Below are 13,943 nucleotides of genomic sequence, written 5' to 3'. Positions count from 1 at the left end.
GCATTTGTCATCAATGCGCTATGCAGGGTCTGCAGAAGAGTTGCAGGGGAACATTTCCCTTCAAATAAGCACAAACGACCTAAAGCACAATAGGCTATAGACTTCCCATCCTCAGGTGTGCATCTCCGGTAACCAACTTTCTTTGCCAGTATTCTGGTAGTTGTACTCACATTCCAAGCAATTTGATTGCATACTAAATTTCACTCGCACAAAGAGAAAAGATCACTTGACAAACATTGTCTGTGCTGAGATGTAGGCTTGTCAGACAGTAAGGATTAGTTACTTACCTGTAATCCTAGTTCTCTTCCAGGGGTATCCTCATCAAAGTCATAAGCATTAGAATACTCCCGCCCATGAGCGGGACCCCGGAAACAATATATTATATGTGATATATATATATATATATATATATAAAAAATAAGCAATTGCAGCCAAATAAACAGTAGAGCTGAATTATGCTGTAAAGAATTTCCACCATACATGAACTTCTGCATTAGAAACATGAGAAACACCAAAGATTGTTTAGAAACTGTTTTAATGCTTAGAAAGCAGTAGAAATTCTTATAACTCACTGAAAGCATAGAAAGCTCCCAGGCTGCATTGCAAACACACAGTCTAAAAAGACTGAAAAGCTAACCTGTAGCTGCATGCAACAAAAAAACTGACACCGTGCCTTTAAGGCACCCATGACCCCCAGCTTCCCATCATGCCTCAGGGGTGACAGTTAGGTCAGTTGTTCTTTGCGGAGACTGAAAACCCAAGGAACAAATAGGTTAACAATATCTCCTCATTAACGAATGTCCTTTGCCCGGGGAGGCGGGAGGGTTGCTTATGACTTTGATGAGGATACCCCTGGAAGAGAACTAGGATTACAGGTAAGTAACTAATCCTTCTCTTCCAGGGGATTCTCATCAATAGTCATAAGCATTAGAATAGAATAGCGAGCCTCACCGCATCCCTGCGGGCAAAGGAATAACAATACAGTAAAGGTATCAACAAGCCTGAGTAGGCCATAGACTACCCAAACAGATTCCTCAAGGAGGCTTGCCCTACTTGAGTATCAGCCCTGGAATCAGATTCTAGACAGTAATGCCTCGTAAATGTATGAACTGATTTCCAGGTAGCAGCCTTACATATCTCTGACATAGGAATGTCATGTAAGAAAGCTACTGTAGCTGCTTTCCCTCTAGTGGAATGCGCTTTGGGTGACACCAATAAAGGCTTGCCTGCAAGCTGATAGGCCAATTTAATGCAAGAGACAATCCACCTGGAGATGGATCTCTTGGCTGCTGGAAAGCCCGTTCTCATTGAACCATAGTTCACAAACAGCTGATCCGTCTCCCTGATACCCTTGGTCTTTTCCAAATAGAACTTGAGCACTCTCTTAAGATCCAAGGAGTGCAGCGACCGCCCAGCCGGGGTCGTAGGATTTGAAAAGAACGAAGGGAGGGAAATGGACTGATTTATATGAAAATCAGAAACCACCTTAGGCAAGCAGGATGGATGAGCTCTCAGGACTACTCTATTGTGGTGGAAAACAGTATATGGTTCCTTAGTACAGAGCGCTTGTATCTCACTTACTCTGCGCGCTGACGTAATCGCCACTAAAAAAGCCGCTTTCCAAGAGAGATGTTGTAAAGAGGCCTTGTGGATGGGTTCGAAAGGAGGTGACATTAACCTGGATAGAAACAGGTTAAATTCCCAAGGAGGAGAAGGATTGCGCACAGGGGGATAGACTTTCTTCAACCCCTGGAGGAAATCCTTGACCACCGGAACCGGAAAGACGGAAATCTGGTTAGGTGATTTCCTGTACGCTACTATGGCTGACAGATGCACCCTAATGGAAGCATATTTCAAACCCGAAGTTGCCAAGGAAAGGAGGTATGGAAGAATTACTTCCTCCTGCCCTTTAGTAGGATCTAGGTGACGATCCCTACACCATATGTAAAACCTTTTCCACTTGAACGCATAGGACGCTCTCGTGGAAGGCCTCTTAGCCTCTTTTAAAATGTGCATACATTCAGGAGGCAGGTTCAGATGCCCATATTGCAGGACCTCAGGAGCCATGCTGTCAGGTTCAGTGAGGGGAGGTTGGGATGAAGTATCCTCCCGTTCATCTTGCTCAACAGGTCCGGCCTGCAAGGAAGCCGTCTGTGTGGACACACAGACCGATGCAGAAGGTCCGGGTACCACCACCGCCGTGGCCAATCCGGAGCTATCAAGATCATCTCCATGTCCGACCTGAGGAGCTTGGACACCACCTTCGGAATCAGAGCATGGGGAGGAAACGCGTAAGCAAATGTTCCCGACCAATCCATCAGGAGAGCATTCCCCTGCGTCCCTGGCCGGTGGAATCTGGACGCGAAGGCGTGGCATTTTGCGTTTTCGTCGTCTGCAAACAAGTCTATGGTTGGACGACCCCAACAATGAAAAAGTTCTTCTACCACTTTGTCGTTTAGCACCCAGTCTGGCTGATCTTCGAAGTGCCTGCTGAGTGCGTCTGCCTTGGTGTTTAATTCGCCTGGAAGGTGTACTGCCACTACTGATAGGCCCCGAGCCAGAAGCCAGTGCCAGATCGCCTGAGCCTCCAGGGAGAGAGGGCGAGATCGTGTGCTCCCTTGCTTGTTCAGATAGAACATGGTGGTGGTATTGTCTGTCTGAACTAGGACTGAGTCGGTGTTTATAGCTGGAAGAAAAGCTTTGAGAGCTAGATGAACTGCCCGAAGCTCCAGCATGTTGATGTGGTAGGTTTGATGCTTAGTTGACCACCGACCTTGAATTTGAAGGCACCCCATGTGTGCCCCCCAGCCCTCTAGAGAAGCGTCCGTGACCACGGACAGCGTTGGAAGAGGTTGATGAAACGGTACTCCCAGCAACACATTCTGCGGGCGAGTCCACCATAGGATGGACGTCCTCGCTGTCTGGGACAAATTGATTCGATCCTCCCAATCCCCTGTCGCTTGGTCCCACTGGTCCTCTAGAGCCTGCTGCAGAGGCCGCATTCTCAGTCTGGCGTTCGGTATCAGAAAAATGCAGGACGCCATGGAGCCCAGCAGGGAAGCTACCTGTCTGACTGATGGATTTCGAGACTGGAGGAGAGTCCTGCACTTTTGTTTCATAGATGATAGTCTCTCCTCCGAAGGAAACGCTTTTCCCAAACTTGTGTCCAGAACTGCTCCCAGGTAGTGGATGATCTGGGTCGGTTGTTGGACAGGCTTTTCCATGTTCACATGGAGGCCTAACTTGTGTAACTGCTGTAGGCACAGTTGAAAGTCGCTGAGTACCTGTCGGGGAGATGGGCCTTTCAGGAGCCAGTCGTCCAGGTATGGATAGACGAAGAGCCCCTTCTTGTGTAGATAAGCCGCAACCACTGCCATGCATTTGGTGAAGACTCGTGGTGCTGACTTGAGCCCGAAGGGCAGCACTTTGTACTGGTAGTGCTTGCTTCCTACCAGAAATCTCAAGTATTTCCGATGGCGAAGGGCGATCGGAATATGAAAGTACGCATCTTGCAAATCCACCAAACACATCCAATTTCCGACTTGAAGATGTGGGCATTTTTGGTAAAGAGCCAACATGCGGAACTTTTCTTTGACCACCACCTTGTTGAGAAGGCGAAGGTCCAAGATGGGTCTGAACTTGTCCTCCTGATCTTTCTTTGGGACAAGAAAGTATCTGGAGTAGACTCCTTTTCCCTTTTGAGAGGGCGGAACCTCCTCGATGGCTCTTTTTTTGAGAAGAGTCTTGACCTCTCTTTGGAGAAGGTTTAGTTGGTACGGGCGAGACTTTTTTGGAGGTATGGGCTTTGGAATCGCACGGAAACGTAGTGCATATCCATTGCGCAGTATATTCAGCACCCAACAATCTTTTGTGATGCTGAGCCACTCTGCCAGATGTTGCGAAGCACTTCCTCCCACTGGAGTGGGCAACGGCGCCAGAGGAAGCCACTGCTCAAGCTTTCCCTCCTCTCGTTGTAGAAGAGGACTGCTGATGACCTCCTCTACCTCTGTTGGATTTGCCTCCTCGAAATTGGGTTTTTCCCAGATTTTTGTTCTGGGACCATTGAGGGGTTTGAACCCTCTGTTGAGCCCCTCTGTCCCTGTTGGACTTGAAGCGTCGTTTGAATTCCTTCTTCTTCTCCAAACCGACCGCTTTTACCGTGTCCAGTTCGGTTTTCATCCGGGTCATTTCCTCATCCACGTGTTCCCCGAAGAGAGAGGACCCAGAGAAAGGAAGATTCAAGATACCTTGTTGAGCATCAGGTTTCAGGCCTGTCAAGCGTAACCAAGAAGACCTTCTGGCACATACTCCATGAGAATAAGAATGCGCCGCCAACACTGCACCGTCCGCCGCGGTGCTTATAATTTGGTTTGCCACCAGACAGCCTTCCGTTAGTGTCTCTTCAAAGTCCTTTTGGTCCTCCTTCGGGAGCTTGGCTTTGAAGCGCTCCATCGAGTCCCATAAGGCTGTCATATCTTCCCAGCAGCGCGGAAGCACTAGAAACCTTCAGGGCAGAAGCGGCAGCATTATAAACTCTGCGACCCCATGAGTCCTGTGTCTTACTGTCCTTATCTGGCAGGACAGAAGATGAAGGAGCGACTGCATGGGTCTTCCGAGCCGCTGCCACAATCACAGAATCTGCTGGTGAATCAGATTTGACAAATATTGGGTCTGAGTCAGCAGGCTTGTATTTCTTTTGTAGATGAGCCGGCACTGCTCTGATGGTTGCAGGGGTGAGGAAAATGTTCTTGACTGGTTCCATGAGTCCTGGGACTAAAGGTAGCAACGGACGAGAAGAAGATTTTTGGTGTAATGTCTCAAAAATTACTGTGGAAGTCACTTGTGGGAGAGCCATCTCAATATTTAATTTCTGTGCCCCTCTCTGCAGAACATCTAGATAGGTATTGATGTCGTCCACTGGAGAGACTCTGGAGATAGGGCTGTCTGTGAGAGTAGGAGAGTAATTTCTTCTGGAAGATCGGGTGGAAGAGGTGGAAGAGGTGGAAGAGGTGGAAGAGGTGGAAGAGGTGGAAGAGGTGGAAGAGGTGGAAGGGGTGGAAGGGGTGGAAGGGGTGGAAGGGGTGGAAGGGGTGGAAGGGGTGGAAGGGGTGGAAGGGGTGGAAGGGGTGGAAGGGGTGGAAGGGGTGGAAGGGGTGGAAGGGGTGGAAGGAGTGGAAGGAGTGGAAGGAGTGGAAGGAGTGGAAGGAGTGGAAGGAGTGGAAGGAGTGGAAGGAGTGGAAGGAGTTGAAGGAGTTGAAGGAGTTGAAGGAGTTGAAGGAGTTGAAGGAGTTGAAGGAGTTGAAGGAGTTGAAGGAGTTGAAGGAGTTGAAGGAGTTGAAGGAGTTGAAGGAGTTGAAGGAGTTGAAGGAGTTGAAGGAGTTGAAGGAGTTCTTCTACTCCTGCGATGGGAACTACGTCGCCTCTCGCGCGATATTCTGGAACGCTCTTCCCTTCTGGGACGTTCCTCCCTTCTTGGAGAACGAGATCTATCTGGTCTCCTTTCAGGTGAACGTGCTGCCTGTCGCCTGGGAGGACTGACTCTACTTCAGCCACCAGCCTTTGCAGCGGAGATCTATGTTTCGGGCTGACGTACTGCCGAAGGCGTTCCGTAGCCCCTGATTCCTGCCAATTCTGCAGTGGTGCAAACCATCTAGGGGACAGCCTCACCCCAGGAGCAGAAACCTCTGACCGACGTGGAGGAGATTTATGGACAGGACTTCTGATTCTTGAAGATGAACTGGAGGAACCTGAAGACTGAGAAGATGAGTGACGCAAAGCCGATTCCGTAACAAGAATCGCAGAGTGCCTCGACGTTGATCTATCCCTCATCGTCGATGAGTGATGTGAAGAACGACGGTCTCTCGACGTCCAACGGCGCTGACTTGCCGACGATGGAGCCTTCTCTCTCGACGTCCAGTGTCTACGTGACGACGGCGGAGGAACTCTGGACATCCTCGACACCGAACGTCGACGAGACCTCGACGGAGATCGCCTCTTCGACAACTGGTTGTCGACGGCGGAGGGGTCTTGGTCCTCGACGCCGGATGTCGCCCTGTTGACGTCGGCGGGGAAGTCACACTTCGACCCCGATCGTCGTCGAGATGACGGCGGCGGAGGTGTGCCGCCCCTCGACGCCGATCGTCGCCGGGTTGACGACGGCAGAGGGGTCTTGGTCCTCGACGCCGATCGTCGCTGAGTTGACGACGGCGGAGGGGTCTTGGTCCTCGACGCCGAGTTGACAACGGCGGAGGGGTCTTGGTCCTCGACGCCGATCGTCGCCGAGTTGACAACGGCGGAGGGGTCTTGGTCCTCGACGCCGAGTTGACGACGGCGGAGGGGTCTTGGTCACCAACGCCGATCGTCGCTTGGTTGACGACGGCTGAGGGGTCTTGGTCCTCGACGCCGATCGCCACCCGGTTGACGACGGCAGAGGAGTCACTGGCCTCGACGCCGATCACCGCCCTGTTGACGACGGTGGAGGCGTGACCTCCCTCGACGCCGATCGTCACCTGGTTGACGACGGCGGAGAGAATTTCGCCGACGGAGCTGGCATCCTCGCCGTCTGTGACGAACCTGATCTTCTTTTCGACGGCGAGCCCGCCGTCGACGGTCGTTTTTCAGCTGGAAAACTCCCAGATATATGTTTCTTCAGTGCCGAGCCCGACGTTGAAGTTGAAGGGCGTGAAGACTTGCCTTTAGAAGGACTTCTGGCCCTCTTGGTGCCCTTCTTCACTGGGGATCTTCCTCTGGAGGACCTTTGGGCCAGTCCATAAATGCGGTTTCTTTCTCTGTCCTTGAGAGTTCTCTCAGAGACAGGCGTTCGCAATGTGGACAGTCCTTAGGATCATGATAATCAGGCAAGCAAAGTATACAGACATCATGACTGTCTGATTTTGCCTTCTTGTTGCCACAAGAAGGACAGTTGTCAAAAAGAGATGGCATTTTAAAATAAAATGTCACACAAAAAATGTCTAAAAAGACAGAAACCTTACTTGACAAGATGTCAAAAGTCAAAGTAAGTCCAAAAGATAGAAAATAGAAGCAAATTTCTGACAGCAAAGCCAGAAATGAGTGGAGCTGTGTTACCAGGGTCCTTCCTGAAGGAGCCGGAAAGAACAACTGACCTAACTGTCACCCCTGAGGCATGATGGGAAGCTGGGTGCCATGGGTGCCTTAAAAGCACGGTGTCAGTTTTTTTGTTGCATGCAGCTACAGGTTAGCTTTTCAGTCTTTTTAGACTGTGTGTTTGCAATGCAGCATGGGAGCTTTCTATGCTTTCAGTGAGTTATAAGAATTTCTACTGCTTTCTAAGCATTAAAACAGTTTCTAAACAATCTTTGGTGTTGTTTCTCATGTTTCTAATGCAGAAGTTCATGTATGGTGGAAATTCTTTACAGCATAATTCAGCTCTACTGTTTATTTGGCTGCAATTGCTTTTATATATATATACATACATATATACATACACATATATACATATATATATATATATATTATATATATATATATATATATATATATATATAATATGTTGTTTCCGGGGTCCCGCGCATGGGCGGGAATATTCTAATGCTTATGACTTTGATGAGGATCCCCTGGAAGAGAAAGGGTAGTTTTGTATTAATGGGGGTTTCTGATGAATGTTACAACATTTAGCCTGATTTCATTTACTCTTTCTATGATTGGGTTATTTTGTGACCCTACATTATCAAGTGACAAGCATGGCTTATTTTTTATTCCAGTTGCCTGAAAAAAAGTGATTGCCAGTGCTTATTTGGATCAGAGCACCACATAGGACGTTTGTATGGGACCCATTGCTTTAAATGTAGGCCATGTACAAGTTCATTGTTGTGTATACATTTTTTGTTTAGAAAACTATGAGTATGTCTGTAAACAGCATGTTTTTTTTTTAATGCAGCTGTGCGTAAAAAAAGTACTTGTCCCACCATTACACTCCATTGTATATCTTGGGCCTGTGTAGCAGCGCTGTTTTTCTCACTATATGAGCCTTTCTCTTGAATTGTGATTTATTTTCTATAGTTAACTCTTATTTTCCAAAGTCTTCTTGTCCCACCTTGCACTCGTTTTTTTTGTTTTTGCTCGTGGGCCCAGTCACACTAAAATTAACACTACATTTAAAACACTATCATCAATTAGATGACTAAATAAGGCTAAAAGCCATTCACATTTACAACACCAATAGCGGGGCTTAGACATTGCCGAGACCTGTTGATTTTGCCAATGCTTGTTGCTTTCATTTTTAAAAAGAATGATCCATCTTGTGTAATGGCACTCATTCCATAATCATTATTAGAGACGCACTCCTGCTGCATAGAATTGAGTTCCCCTGCCCTCCTGCGATTTCCTTAAATCTGGTTCTTGAAAGAAAGGCAGAAACTGTTGGTGGTATGGACAAAAAGTTTGGTTCACTGCTCCCAATAAAATAAGAAAGACATTAAAGAACATCAGCTAGCTGGTGATGTTGCTCAATGCCTTAGATGCGTAATACTGAAATGCGTGTTTAACCAGCAAGGCTCAGGTTTGAAGTACAGCAGGGGCAATTCACACTGTTCTGCTTCAAAAGCCACTAAACAACTATAATTTGAGCACTAGTAGCACTTGGTACAGCACCGCCAAAAACAAATATTTTAGCAGTGAGCAACCATATAAAAAACATTTATTCTTCTTATGAACACTTACAACAAAGGTAGGCTGGCAACAGAGATATATGACCTTTAACTAGCTTTCTCCATTGAAGACATCGACAACTGATGTACAAGTGTTATCAGAGTCCATCAACCAGATGAACAAAGTCTACTTGGGTGGGATCAGATGTCAGAACTCGCCTTTACAACCTAAATGGAAACTACGGTGTCTACTTGTGTATGCTAACGGGTATCAAAACCCTATTACTGATTCTAGTGGTCATGAATTTTGAACAAGGCCAGGTGAAAGCATGCACTACAAATAGAAGTTCAGTGAGCGAATTTTAGAAATCTTAATATAAATCGAAATGAAGATGGTGCTTTAGGCCCACGACTAAGTGCTGGACCGATAAAGCACAATTTAGGAGAGCAACCCAGTGACGGAAGCCACAACCCTATAAGAATACTTCAAACAGCACAAACATCCAGGGCACTCAAAAAAAGTACAATATAAATACTAATGCAATCCTGTGCTGACCATCTTGATAAATTTGCCAATAAACTAAGGCGGCCTAAAAAAAAAAAAAGCAGAGTGCTTACCAACGCACTAGTAAATTATGTTTCACCGACTAACCAAGCGTGGATGTTTCCAATGCAGATAACAGAAACAAGATTTGAAATAGAACGCATGGTGGTTTGGTAGGACTCAACTGTAATTTTCCATTTTTACAAACTAAAACACTGACCGAGCACAAAATAAAATATGTAATTGTTGCATGATTCACAGGCCGCGGTTGGGAGCAAGTATGAGGTAACTGATTAGAACTGTTACGAGATCAGTCTGTCCCCTTCAATCACTACTTCGTTTTTTTAATTTGCTGTTCGTTTTACAAAACATTGCCCTTTGGATTATGGCATGCAGCAGCTAATCAAAACACAATTAACCATCTGAAAACAATTATGTTTATGCGATGAACAGAAGGTGCACCAATTGTCGCCATCAATTTCCCAGGAGGAACATGACGTGATTTCAAACACAAAGTAAATCTGTACTCTTCTAAGCAATAAAACATGGAAGACACTGGGGAATTGGGAAACGAGCAGAGAGAATACTAAGTTTATGGATTTTATAGACGATGAAAGAACTATCAGGATACAACGTGAAGGAGAAACTCACGAGGCTGCACTTTAAGAGGCAGTCACTCACAATTTACAAAATAGTTCTATTTTAAAAGGACAAAAAGCGCATCGAAAACGCTGCAGTTAAACTCCCCCCAGATTCGATTAATGTGCTTACCCGTGAAATTAAAAAGTTGCTATATTTTAACCATAATAACCGAAAGTGGCAGGGGGGTGCGCAAATTACCTACATCTATTTTTCAGTGTATGCAAGATAGAACTAGTTGTATTACAGATTAGATGCCTGAGGCATAGAGACATTTGATATTAACAAAGTACGGGTTTTCCTGTATTTTCACTAGCATTTTGACAGGACCTAGCTGAGAGTCTCAAATGGACTACTCAACAACTGCACCAGTTTGTCTCCTCGTTGCCAATTTCTACAGTGGCGGACCTCCTAGAGCGGTAAATTACATACACAAGTGTTAGTAATCCACCTTCTGCAAATTTTTAAATTTTAGTCACAAAACAAGTAAGCCAATGCGATAACCAAACCTTATTATCTATGCATCTAGTAAAAGAACAGTGTTGAACACAATAAGAGTCCGGATTATTCGTGACTGCATGATACTGTCTGAATGGTTGTCACCAAGGTTACTTTGGCTTTCTATCTTACATTTGGCACACTATTGCTTCAATTAATCTTTCACCCTCTGGGATCTTTGGAAATGCTGGTCTCATCTTACTCTTTTGTGTTGGATATCTAGCAGATAGGGCACACAGTTAAGACTAATTATTTGTCATGTGTTTTTTTTTTTAGAATTGTAATTGACTTGCAATTAGAGTTTTTTAATTCCTCAGCCACTTTCGGTCTGAGTTTTATCTTTTGCATACCACTTGGTAGCCAACATTGTAATAGGACGGTTAATCTCTTATCAATATTGACTTATGTTTTTTACATGCACCCTCTCTCTAGGTCTCAGTTTTTTGTACATGGCTTCCTGATGAAGGCACACAGCGGGAACGCGCGTAGGACACTGATTTACTAGAGCCATGTCAGAAACGACGGTCCTCTGAAATGTAGTAAAATGATTATTTTTGTCTGTATGTTGTTGAGTTTCATAATGTTTCGCCAATAATCTCTCATATATCCATGATTGAGGTTGTATCCACTATACATGTTAGCCAACCAATGTAAGAAATGTTGTATTTTGATTGTTTAAACTCAACGTACACATACATACAGATGATATGTTCTAAGTTTGTTTATGTATTTACTTCCACCTATGTATATCTATTTTTAAAAAATAACGATAAATAAAAAATATTTTTGATACCACTAAACAGAGGCTGCATGTATATGTCTTTGACATTGTTAAGGTCCATATTTATTTTCATTGCTCCTGAAATTGTGATTTTTACACTTTAGTTATTTTCCCTGATTCGGGTACTGTTGTCAGGGGTACCCCTGTTCTTATACACATTCTTGCAATCAGCCATGACTGGAGAATAAGAACTTGTTCCGTGTAGCCATTCTTCAGTAAGTCCTAGTCATGCTGTTACTGGCCGTTGAAGAGAGTACAACCTGCCACTGGTATGGCATTGTTACAATTTTTCTGTAAATCAGGATCATTTCGATAACAGAAATTCTTGCATGGTTTTCCAATGGAAATATTCAGAGCAGAGGAGAGGTTTGGGAAATTCAAGATCTCTGCACATAAGGGTTTTTCCGAATATGAAAGTCACGTAAAAAAGTAATGAATTCATTCAATTATTCTATGTATCTCCTGTAAAAGTGCTGTATTTGTGACTGAAGCCTGTTATGAAGACATAGAAGCAATCCTAGCTGTGGGTCAATCCTTCCTTGTCAATGCAAAGCACAGTGTCAGGCCGAGTGACCACTTGTTGTCGTCCACCCTGCTGATCTTCCGAATTGCCAGTGGATGCTTTTATTTTTAAGATCAAAATTAATCTACAAAAGGCACCTGATCTATCGTTGTTCTCATTCTTATGCATAAGGCACACTGGGGTCACTATAAGCCTCTACAAGTTTTGACAGCCATGGCACAACAGCAAATACGGGTGATAGTCACACAGGTCCAGAGAATTTACAGGAGGCCTTTTTCGAGAATGGGCTGACTACTGACCATGTGCAGATACGTGGGTCTGTGTCTTCACTTAAGGAATAATTATTAACAGCACCTGTGACAGAAGGAAAAGTATCTGCTTTTTCTGTGGCCAAATAAACGGAGCTAAATTTACCTAACTCTCTGGAAGGGTTCAATTTGCAAGGATTTCCATTTGTTATTGGAAAACAATCAAACAAAGGGGTACTAGCTGGTATTCATGCAAAGATTCTGCAGTTACAGAGCTAAGCATATCTCGGTTTCAACTTAATTCAGAGTACTCAATCTGACTTTTGCAGGGACGCTGGCTTAGGGAATTCTTCTGGAGAAAAAATCAATGAAATAAAGTGATGAACAATCTTGAAATATTTCCTAGTTTTAATAAAGGTATGTGAGATCCTGAAAAAAAATTCCAGGCAAAAATATAGCCTTATGATCAGTAATTTGAGCTCCCTGAAAGGTACTTCCTGTACCATGCTTCGGAGATGTACCACAAGCAATACCATAACCCCAGCAGATTTGCTCAAGGACAGGAAAGCTACATTTATCAAGTCCTTATGTTTTCTTTTAAACGAAACTCAGAACAGAAATCTTCCGTTTTAGAAATGAAAAACATATGCAGAAATGATTAGATGTTAACACGGGCAAGACTAGTGCATGAAATGTGGTTCCATCAGTAAGAACCCAATCCAAACTATCTGCTGTTGGTAATGTATTTTTCACCTCAATGTTCGAGTAAATATTCAAATCAAAGCTACTTAGTAGAAGAAAGCATGTCATTCTAGAATGAGAGGTTAAAATCAGTCTATACAATGCTTTGCAAATCTTCTATAGGAGTAAAAATATGTAGATCAGTGTTCAAAATAAATTGTGTACATTTTCTTCTCCGTTTCCTTAAGGTGTCAAATATACCTACACGAATTGCCATTTTAAAAGCATACACGATTCCTGCATCCTTTTTAGTTCCTTGATAAACATTTCTTTAATACGAGTCTTCAGAACAGTTGAGCAGCAGCTGCTAAGGCGTAATAGAGTCACCCACTGACTTCAAGAGGAAAAATAAAACGATATTAACGTATCGTTATCATTTTATTTTTCCTATCGAAGTGAGTGGCTCTTGGGGCGTGCAGCGCAGGGGGAGGAGTGGTTTGACTCCTTACTTGCGCATGACTGCTTGGGTGGCCAAACAGTCCTGCCCACTTTGCATCTTCCCCACCAGCCTGCCTTACATAGCCTAGTGAGGAACATGCAAAGCCTCCCAGTCCCCGTCTGAGTGCTGTGGTTCGGCACTCAGATCAATCACAACGCTGCATTGCAGCATTGTGATTGGCTATGGGGAGCCTGGGTGCTTCCTGTTCCTTCATGCAGCCAGCAGAGAAGGAAAGAAGAGAACAGAGAAGAGGCGGCAGCCGGCCCAGTTATGTGTATTTTGTTTTATGTATTTTGTTTTGTCCAGTGCCCCCCACGCCTTCCCCGTCCTACCACTCGCGATCAGTTGCAGCCGCACTTCAGTTGAGACATCCATATGGGCACCTAACCCGTAAAGGAGATTAGAAACAGTTATAAATAGTCTGATACTCGGCATTGAAAATGTGCTTCGTCTGGAGGTTGTGTGGTGCAGTGCATGTCCTCTGATGCAATACCTGCAAAACTTTCAGAGTTAGCGGAGACAGGAGCGTCTGTTCGTACCTCACTCAAGTTCTAGAGACACTAACCACTAGAAGCTTAAGAACCTATGGTCAGTACAATATCTGTGGAAGGCTCTACTCACACAACCAACCCCTCAGCGCTCTGAGAATAAAACAATCAGGCAGGCCATCTAAACATTATGGGTATATGAAAAGCAGAGGTGCCCTCTTCTTTCCCGTTTCAAGCTCGTGTAAAGAAAGGGTGGCCGAGGAATAGCATGCCCAATCCATTAAAAAAAACTATGTCTAACTGTCTGATTCAGGTATCATGGTACTCAAGCATGGGGTTCAAGTAATGGGATAAAGCGCCTTTCGGAAGGATGGTGAAGCTTCAGGTGAACCTTCAGGGGATATGTTGGACTTTC

At 44.8% G+C, this 13,943-nt stretch overlaps 1 protein-coding gene across 6 annotated transcripts in view; it reads right to left on the bottom strand.

The window, feature by feature from the left end:
* The window catches only part of OSBPL8 (oxysterol binding protein like 8), a 1,077,846-nt gene that overhangs the window by 316,222 nt on the left and 747,681 nt on the right, over positions 1-13,943 (bottom strand). The gene's annotated exons all lie outside the window — the stretch shown is intronic.

This window comes from Lissotriton helveticus, chromosome 1_1 (assembly GCF_964261635.1).
Source record: "Lissotriton helveticus chromosome 1_1, aLisHel1.1, whole genome shotgun sequence".
Lineage (NCBI taxonomy): Eukaryota > Metazoa > Chordata > Amphibia > Caudata > Salamandridae > Lissotriton > Lissotriton helveticus.
This window is presented reverse-complemented; position numbering and strand designations above follow the sequence as displayed.